This window comes from Perognathus longimembris, chromosome 6 (genome assembly GCF_023159225.1).
Source record: "Perognathus longimembris pacificus isolate PPM17 chromosome 6, ASM2315922v1, whole genome shotgun sequence".
In the NCBI taxonomy this organism is placed as follows: domain Eukaryota; kingdom Metazoa; phylum Chordata; class Mammalia; order Rodentia; family Heteromyidae; genus Perognathus; species Perognathus longimembris.
In genome coordinates this window covers 19,458,261-19,467,790 of record NC_063166.1, presented here as the reverse complement: position 1 = coordinate 19,467,790, position 9,530 = coordinate 19,458,261, and positions in this window count along the sequence as shown.

Here is a 9,530-nt window from a genome sequence, read left to right as displayed (position 1 = left end):
GTTTAGCATTCTGTATTTTTTTTTTTTTCTCAAATTTTTATTTTCAAACTGACGTACAGAGAGGTTACAGTATCATACGTTGGGCGTTGGATACATTTCTTGTACTGCTTGTTGCCTTGTCCCTCATGCCCCCCTCCATCCCCCCCCTTCCCTCCCCCCCGCCCAGTTGTTCAGTTCACTTACACCAAACAGTTTTGCAAGTATTGCTTTTGTAGTTATTTCTCTTTTTTTACCCCGTGTCTCTCGAATTTGGTATTCCCTTTGAATTTCCTACTTCCAATACCAGTAAACACGGTTTCCAATATACTCAGATAAGATTACAGAGATAGTGTAGGTACAAACATAGGAAGGTGATACAAAACATCATCAATAATAGAAACTACACATACACATAGGACGTTGAAAGTAGTTATAACTGTGATATATCACTTGTTTCCATATCATGGAGTTCATTTCACTTAGCATCATCTTATGTGTTCCTAAGGGTATAGCTATTGGGCCTTGTGATGCTCTGCTATGGCTTGCCTAAACCTGTACTAATTATTCCCAATAAGGGAGGCCATAGAGTCCATGTTTCTTTGGGTCTGGCTCACTTCACTTAGTATAACTTTTTCCAAGTCCTTCCATTTCCTTACAAATGGAACAATGTCATTCTTTCTGATAGAGGCATAAAATTCCATTGTGTAAATGTACCACATTTTCCTGATCCATTCATCTATGGAGGGGCATCTGGGTTGGTTCCAGCTTCTCGCTATGACAAATTGTGCTGCGATGAACATTGTTGTGCTGGTGGCATTACTGTGATTTTGTTTGTGGTCTTTTGGATAGATACCCAACAGTGGGGCTGCTGGGTCATAGGGGAGTTCTATATTGAGCCTTCTGAGGAATCTCCATACTGCTTGCCAGAGTGGCTGAACCAGTTTACATTCCCACCAACAATGAAGTAGGGTTCCCTTTTGGCCACATCCCCTCCAACAATTGTTATTATTAGTTTTCTTGATATATGACATTCTTGCTGGGGTGAGATGGAATCTCAAGATCCTTATATATCACCCTGCACCAAAATCAATTCCAAATGGATTAAAGACCTTGAAATCAAAACAGGCACCCTGAAGACACTAAAGGAAGGAGTAGGAGAAACACTTGGGCTCCTTGGCACAGGACAGAACTTCCTTAACAAAGACCCTGAAAGGCTACAAATCAAAGAAAGGTTGGACAAATGGGATTGCATCAAACTCCAGAGCTTCTGCACGGCAAAGGACATAGCTCTCAAGATAAACAGAAAGCCCACAGACTGGGAGAAAATCTTTACCGGACATTCAACAGACAAAGGCCTCATCTCTAAAATATATGCAGAACTAAAAAAATTACCTTCTTCCAAAACAAAACTGCAAAGAACCAACAGCCCCCTCATCAAGTGGGCTAAAGACTTACAAAGAAACTTCTCTGATGAGGAAATGAGAATGGCCAATAGACATATGAAAAAATGCTCTACATCACTGGCCATAAAGGAAATGCAAATCATAACTAAACCCTCTTTAAGACACTTTCCTCAGGAATTTGCCACAGGGACAAAAAAAAATCTAACACAGTGATATACACATTGGTTAAGTTGTTTGAGACTGATGAAAGTTTGATCTCACAATGTCCACAGCAATAAACTAGGATTATATGATCTTAGCTGAAGTTCATCTAGATTCATAAAACATGGATCTATGAAACCTGAGGTTACAATTTAAATCATCCTAACATTGTAGACAATAAGAACACAGATTGTTCTAATGAACAGATTATAGATGACAACCACAATCATCTGTAGAATATTTGTAATTGTCTGAAACCCAAAACACAGTGATAATCATTTTTCTGCTGGAGGCATAGGTCAAAAATTCAAAGACAATTTCCCACAACCAGATAATACAATAGAAGCAGCAGCCATTCACCTTAGTTATTACCTGACTTCTAATCCTGGCTTAGTAATCTTGCATTTGCTCTCCACATAAATAAGGATGCCATTTTATACATAGAAGAAAGCACTCTGGCCTTTCATTCAGTACACATCCACGCATCTCCTTTCAAACACTGCTCATTTGTAAGTACATAATCACTGCTCAAGTTACCATGTTATTAAATTACATTGATCTTGGAATGGGTGTGCTACTAGCCATCTAAAGAGATTTAAAAAGAGGCAACATCATGGCAAAATTCCTTTGAGATTTCTAAGAGCAACATACAATTTGTGCAGGATTATCACAATATAAACATCCTAGGCATGAAAATGCACCTGAAATACATTAGAACTGGTCCACATATTATGCTGAATTAGTAAAGCTATCTAATTTCCTTTTGCTACATCCTGCTAATCAATATGTCAGTTTTTCCTGATTACCATCTATTATTTTACTACACTTTTTTTCTTGTTTGTATAGCAAAAGTATATCCTATGTTAATTATATGTGATTTATGTTAGTGAAAATATACATTAATAAATAACAGGATATATATATATATATACTTTTATTGTAGAGCATTATTAATACCCTTCAGCCTTTCATGCTTATTTTTATTTGTTTATTTGATTTGGTACCTCTCCTGAGGATTGAACTCAGGTCCTAGGCACTGTCCCTGAGCTTTTTTGATCAAAGCTAGCATGGTACCTTTTGAGCCACAGCTCCATTTCTGGCTTTTTGATGGTCAATCAGTGATAAAATTTTCATGGGCTTTCCTGCTCAGGCTGGTATTGAACCATAATCCTCAGATCTCATCTTCCAGAGTAGCCAGGAATATCAAAGTTTTTACTTACAATAGTAGTATGAGCAGTTGGTTTTACACTACAAAAAATAAAGGACAAAATTATTTCCTAACATCCCACCCACAAGAAAGAACAGATTAAAAGACTGAAGCTTCCAAACTCAGGACCCAGAATAAAATTGTCTAAATTTGTTCCTGAAACCAAAAGAAATATTGATGAGAAAATATAAAAATAAACATATCAACACCCTTCTAGAAAAGTTCTGGAATCATCATGTTTGAGAGATGGTTCATTTTGCCATAAAAAAGAAAACATGTAAAGGACAAACAAGCAATCACAAAAGCATTATAGAGAGTCAGTTATGTGCTTTAAAAATCTATGGCATTATAAGGCTAATTCAATATCAAAATCTTCCCAATTAGCCATTTCAGCAAAATAGCAAATTAACTAATCTCTCCTTGTTGAAAGTTCCATTTTCTCAATTTAATAAAATACAAATCCATTATGGCAAATAAGGTTAATGTGAAAAAAGCCATAGAACGTGTTAGAAATAAGACGAGGTAATGTGTTAATTTGTCCCTCTAAGAAGTAGGTCATTCTCTCTCTGTAGGGCCTCTTCTCTGATACTAGGAGGAAATATGGGGTAACAACATCTGAAACATTGAAACAAACAGTAATTTATAAATTCATTTTGACTCATAATTTTTATAAATATTCTTATATATTTTCCTTTCAATAACAATAAAAAACTTGATGATAGTCTGGGAGGAAGGAAGGATAATGGAAAGATGATATTGTTTCCCTATATTAAAGTATTTATACCACAAGTGTTCCCAGTCTATTCTTGTAGGTCCAATCACTGTTATCTTGTTGTCTAACATTTATATGATTCAAATAAATCCCCATGATATTCCAATAGAGTGCAAGTTATTTTGCATCAGTGTAATGCTTTTGTATTCATCCATGTTGTTAATATATGTCAACATCTCCTATTTTGGGCTGTATGGTAGTCCAATGTGATTTGTTTGTATGAGTGTGTGTAAAACCAGTGGTTGGATGTTATCAATGAATGGATGGAAATATCACACTAAATCATCCCATTAATATGTATGTCTTAATAGGTTCTATTTTAAAAAACAACATAATAAGGAAATATCATAAGCAATTTATGCCCACAAATTTGATAACTTGGATACAAGGGAGTGGCTCTTGACTGCATAAACTTCTAAAGTCCACTCAAGAAGAAGTCGATAATTTAAATAGTCTTATATCTACCAATGATGTTGATATAGCCATTCAAAATCTTCCAAAAATTATTTTCCTAGGTTTTTTGACCAACTTTACACAACATCTACATATGAAATGAGCTCATCCTGCATGATCTTCTCTCAGAAAATACAAAAAGGAGTGGCATCTAACTCTTAATGATAGCATTGCCCTAACTATAAGATCAAATAAAGATATTGTAGGAAAGGTAAACCAAAGAATAATTTCTAATGAACTAAGAGACAAAAATCCCAAAGAAACCACTATGGGTATGATTTCAGTATGTCCCTCAAAGGTTCATGTGCTGAGAATTTTGTTCCCTGTGTGGTGATGTTGACATGCCTGAGTCAGTTCAGTTACTTGTTAGAATTTGTCCCGTTAGCCCACTTCAATCTATTTTGGTGTTTGGGGTATTTTATTCCTATTTATCATTGTGTCCATGTGGCATTTTATACCAAATTGTATTCTTTCTGTGGTTCAGGGCTTTTAGCAATCAGACAATGGGTATCTACTGAAATCTAGAAGATTCTGTTTAAATGTCCAGACAATAGTGAGTTGTGAGAGAAAAATTCCCAGTACTAACAGCACTAACAAAAGGGAGTCAGTTACCATTTGCACAACTAATTAAAGACAATAAAAAATAAAGAAAATGCTTTTTAAAGCCACCTTTTAGATTTTGATTGCTTGAGAGCAGCAGAAGAATGAAATTAACCATCGGCAAGTTTACACAATATAGAACAGTGGCCTGAAACTGTTTTCTCACAAAACTTAGGTTATCATTTCAGAGAAAGACATGAGACATCTTATAATGGGAGCTATTGAAAAAATAATACAAATGTACTTGGAAAACTGCTGAGTTGTTTTTCTATTATTAAAATGGATCCTGGGTTAGAAGAAAATTCCAAACTCTGGAGTTTGTGCCTGGAACCTTTCTTCCTCTTTTGAGTTTAACCTATCACTGACGGGTAATTGTTTTCCTTAAACAGGTCTATGTGACTAAAGTGAAGGAATTTTTATCTACCCTAACAAAGTCCCAATGCATAAGGAGTCTTTAAAAATGAGGATTTTAGGCAAGACACAGATGGCTTATGCCTGTAATCTTAGCTAGTTAGGAGGCTGAGATCTGAGGATCACAGTTCAAAACCAGCCTGGCAGGAAATTCCATGAGACTCATCTCAAAAAAAAAACCTAAAAAACAACAACAACAACAACAAAAAAAAAACTACTAAAAAAAGAAAAGGAAGGAGGCTGGGGATATGGCCTAGTGGTAGAGTGCTTGCCTCTTATACATGCCCTGGGTTCTATTCCCCACATATACAGGAAATGGCCAGAAGTGGCGCTGTGGTTCAATTGGCAGAGTGCTAGCCTTGAGCAAAAAGTGCTCAGTCCTGGAGTCCAAACCCCAGGACTAGCAAAAAAAAAAAAAAAAGAAGAAGAAGAAGGAGGAGGAAACTGAGAGAGAGGGGGAGGGTGAGAGGAAGGAGAAAAAGCAGGGGGAGGGGGAGGGGAGGAGGGGGAGGGGGAGGAGGAGGGGGAGGGGGAGGGGGAAGGGGAGGAAGGGAGGGGGAGGAGGGGGAGGGAGAGGGGAAGGAGGAGGAGGAGGGGGAGGGAGAGGGGAAGGAGGAGCTGGAAGCTGGAAGCAGAGCTGTTGCTCAGGTGGTAATATATAGCCCTGAGCAAAAAAGTTCAGGGACATTGTTCATTCCCTGAGTTCAAACCATAGGACCAGTACACACATGCTCACAAAAAGAAGATTTCAGTTCACATATTCAGGAATCATCGAATAATTCAAATTAGGACTCTCAATCTGCAGATATATCTCAGGAATGTTTGTCCCCATATTCTGAATGAATCGCAGAATAATGACACCCTGGCTCAATATCACTTTGCAATCACAAATTCCTTAAGCAATTCTATCTGGGGCAAAAAGGGATTTTTCAAGGTCATTTTGATGTCCCATATCTGAGCTTCCCACAAAAATGAGGCAAGAGGCAAGGGGCAGCAATAGGAAGTAATAATCACTTTGTGTCAGTAGTGATTTCTAGATCTGCTTGCGTACTTTGTAGGGGGCAATATTTGAACTCATGGTTTCACAGTTGCCAAGTTAGAAGATCTACAGCATGAACCATACCTTCAACCCTTTGATCTCCTGAAATATTTTGAGATAGCATCTCACCTGTTCACCTAGGAAGCCTAAACTATAATCTTCCTACTCCTGTATCCTAGGTTGGCCAAACTGGAAATGCTATTATCCAGATCTCTGACTCTTGGAAAACTGTGATGAGAGGCACACACAGCCTTGTTTTGATTTTATATGTGGCGATCCAGCTGAGTTCTTTTGTTTCAGATTTCACCTTTTAAAAAAAATCACCACTTCCTTCACTACAGCAAGATACACACTGAATGGGAACCAGTGTGAATTGTAGTTTGCAGAATGGATGAGAAAATTTCCAGTTTATATGGTACCTTGTGTTTTCATTTCCTAGTAATACTCTTAAGATGCCTTCTACTTAAACATTTTATAGCTTCCTCTTTTAATGCCATTTCTGTTTTAGTGGTTAAGTACCTTGAAGCTAAGCTCTCACATTAAAGTAGAATCTAATTAGGCCTTTCAATTCAGAAAGGAGCCTGAAATTTTTTAGCTTTAACGTGGAAACTTACAGTAAAACCTTTTTTTCTTCCTGGTGGTGAAAATAGCAGTTATCTTCAAAATGAAGAAAGAAAAGACACAAATTATCAGCCTTTCAGTTTAAGCACAACTCCTAGGCAGCTGACCAGCCTTCCTGTCTTTCTAAATAAGAACCAAGGTGGATTTCAAATTTCCAGGAAGCAACTGAGAAGCTGTGGGAGAGAACATTGCCATTGCTTTCCAATATTTAAAGATACCACGTACAAAATGCCTTCCCACTGAAAGCATGAAAATTACAGTAAATATTCAATAAGTCATTTAAATATAATGTTTGGCACTGTGTATATATTTGCAGGAAAAAATGAGCTAAGAAAGACTGCATGTAGTTTTATAAAAGAAAAAAAGAATTCTACATATCTTTTCTAGAATGTATCCACCAAAGTAGTGTCATTTTTAGAAAGAATTCACTATTAACTAACACGTGTGTGTGTTTCTAATCTGAATTTGGCATTAAGATGAGGGATAGAAGAATGTTGTAACAAAAAAATCACTCTCATCAGTATAAAGTATTTCAGCTGCCAACCAGGAACCAGAAAGTATTGGTTATCTGAAGGGGACAAGGCATCTCCGATAAGGTTAAATTTGAATAGCTTGCCTCACTTGTAAATGAAATGCACTTGAACATGAAGATGTCCAGAAAACCAACATTTTAGATAATCAAGAGGCAAAATGATGCCCCTCAACACCCAGGGAGCACCAGAACTGGCATCAAGATCTTGTACCTCATAGCTCTGACACCCTTGTCTGTTATTGGTTAAAAGAAAAGTAAATACAAAAGGCTAGGTTCTTTCTTTACTCAGGGTGACTTGAGGTCTCATAGAACGATGATGTAGTGATTGGCTCCATTTGGATGGTGGGCAATGATTCATTGCAGTGCAAAGACAGATGATCACTTCTCAGTATGCAGGAATGATGGGAAAATTATACTTTAAAAGTTACTCACAATTGTTTGAAAGCCATGGTGCTCTTTTGAAAGGCAGAACAAGTGCTGCTATTATGTAACCAGATACTCATGAATTCTGTATTGTCTCATCACCTTTGAAATTAAGAATGAAAATGAGAAGATAAGAAGGGATCAACTACTGAAGCATGGATCTCAAAAGCCCAACAAAGGTTAGACCAGTGATTTGACTTTCCATCCACTACCCCCTCCTTTAATATTTCATCATTGCTTACAACATTCTGCTTAACCAATGACGTTTCATTAAAAGATAGAAAATGGCATTGATTCGGGCAGGATGGGGTATTTTCAGAGTGGGTGAGGTGTCTCTAAAGACCCTGCTTCAGTGACAAACATTGGTAACTGTATATACAGCATTTATTTCACTAATTAAATTAGTGTTTTTCTAGAGGTTGCTCATAAGTATTTTCCTATACATAAATATTTCATGAGCAAATTAATACTGATGGAGATAAGAACAGGATAATAGCAACACACAAACTCAAGTATTCTCTGTGTCATGGGCAAATAGGAACATTTCTGTGTCTGCTTAAGCTGTGACTTTGGAGAATCACCTATGATTTTCTTAAGCATGAAATTGAAAAAAAAATCCTTGCAATCTGCTTACTTATTCAAATTGATTCTGGTTTTGCTGTTAGAGTTTCTCCTCTACAATTACACATGGCATCAGACACTTCAAAAAAATGGAACGCTGTGTAGGTGAATACAAATTAAATAGGACATGAACATTTTCTGAAGCCAAAAGCTAAGAAGAATCCTTCGCTATGCTGACTTAATGAAGGTAACACAAAGTCCATCCCATTTAGTAATTTATTTGGCAATGGTCACAAACTTAAAACCCTGCTAAGATCTATATTGGATCGATGGAAAGCTGGAAAATGTCTGCTTCAAAAGGGAGAGAATCTTGAACAACATTTGGGTGTGCTGTCATTTTTAACATACCACCTATGTTTGTAAAGCCCGTGACAAAAACCTTTACATTCCTTCTACCACCATAAATCATTGCTTCAAAAAACATTCATGAGATTCTTGAAAAGAAATTATAAACGCATCAATCGCCAAACCAACTTGACTATTGTATCTATGAAAAAAATAAAAACCACATGTACATTTCAGTGGAATGTGGCCAAATGCAATTTCTCTTTTCTTTCAAATAAGCAAATTGATTGTTTACCCTAGAAAGCAGAACCCTAGCAATGCCACCAGGGAGTCATGGTCCGTTCCAATGCATCTTAAAAATGAAAGGCAATAGGGTGAAGGGTAAAATTATAAACAGATTGTGGTTAATATCAATAAAGTTATTTGTCATTTTTTCTTCAATTTTCCAATTTTGTGCAATGACTGTTTGGTTTTATTTTTCCTCTTTGGGGTTTGGATCATAAGGTTAGCCCTACAGAAGATGATTGCAGGCTTCCCCCACCCCACATTTTTATACTAAAAATGATTGTAATAGGACCTGCTGAAATTTTATCCATGGATAATGTCCACATTGTAAGGAAGCCTCCTTCCCACTTCTTCTCACTACTCAACAGCCTCCCTCATTTTGCCTCTCTGTTCATATTCCAATACTCCAGTAATAATACCATTGAGGTACTTACATTGTTCTGTCCCCCTCTTGAAATTTTTTATTGGGTTTTTTTCGCCTCCTTTGAGTATTTCTTTGAAAGTTACTTTTTGGGAAAGCTTCCACTGAGCACTCTATGTAATAAAGTCATTACTCCCACCACTCCCAGGACGGTACCATCAATTATTCAGTCTTAACATCTTCTGTCTGGAGGCGTGGCTCTTCCATTCATTCGCTTAGTATGTGCAAGGCCCTGAGTTCAATCCATAGTATTACCAGAGAAAAAGAATTCTATGTC